This window comes from Amblyraja radiata, chromosome 12 (genome assembly GCF_010909765.2).
Source record: "Amblyraja radiata isolate CabotCenter1 chromosome 12, sAmbRad1.1.pri, whole genome shotgun sequence".
NCBI classification, from domain to species: domain Eukaryota; kingdom Metazoa; phylum Chordata; class Chondrichthyes; order Rajiformes; family Rajidae; genus Amblyraja; species Amblyraja radiata.
In genome coordinates, this window is record NC_045967.1 from 18372277 (window position 1) to 18373055 (window position 779).

Sequence of the window (779 nt, forward strand, 5' to 3'; positions counted from 1 at the left end):
AGCACTTGAATCAATTGAAGTTCCTGTCTCTGACACAGAATGTAAAATGATCCATAACCAGAGCGTCTTCTTCTTGCATAAGGCGTGCACAGCATAAAGTTGTAGGACAACTTGTTCTATTTGATCTTATTTGATTGTGCACGCCAGGTTGATTGCATTCGTTGAAACAGGGCGGACCATGTGAAGGTTGCAATCTCCCACTCCTCATAACCATATGAAGCATTTAAAGCGATGGAGATGGGAAGCGCTTGAGATCTGTGGCTCTTTATCACATACAACCGAGATTTATCAGCATGTTGTTTAATTAAATGTTGGGTGTTAAAATGTGGAACTGGATTTAGAAGTCTATTATGTGAAGAGCCAACTTTCACATCTATTTCAGGTGACTTTATCTGTCTATAATCACCAATTTATGCAAGTTGATCAGCTTAAGAGGAGCGTTGACATTTATCGAGTGCCTTGTTGAAAATTGGGGACATTTAAGTTTGACCCCCAAGAAAAGCATCTTTAATGTCCACAGGACCTCTCAGCTCCAGAGTGTTTTACAACTAAAGCGGCTGTCCCACTTGGGCGACCTAATTGGCGAGTTTAGAAGAGTTTGAAAAAATGACATGTTGAAGACCTCCTTCGACTAGGTAGAAGACCTCCTTCGACCTCTTTCGACTATGTTGAAGACCAGCTTCGACTAGCTATGACTAGCTACGACTAACTTCGGGAAAATTGGACTCCGAATAGTGGAGAGTGAAGACGACCTCCTTCGATCTCCTTCGACCTCCCTT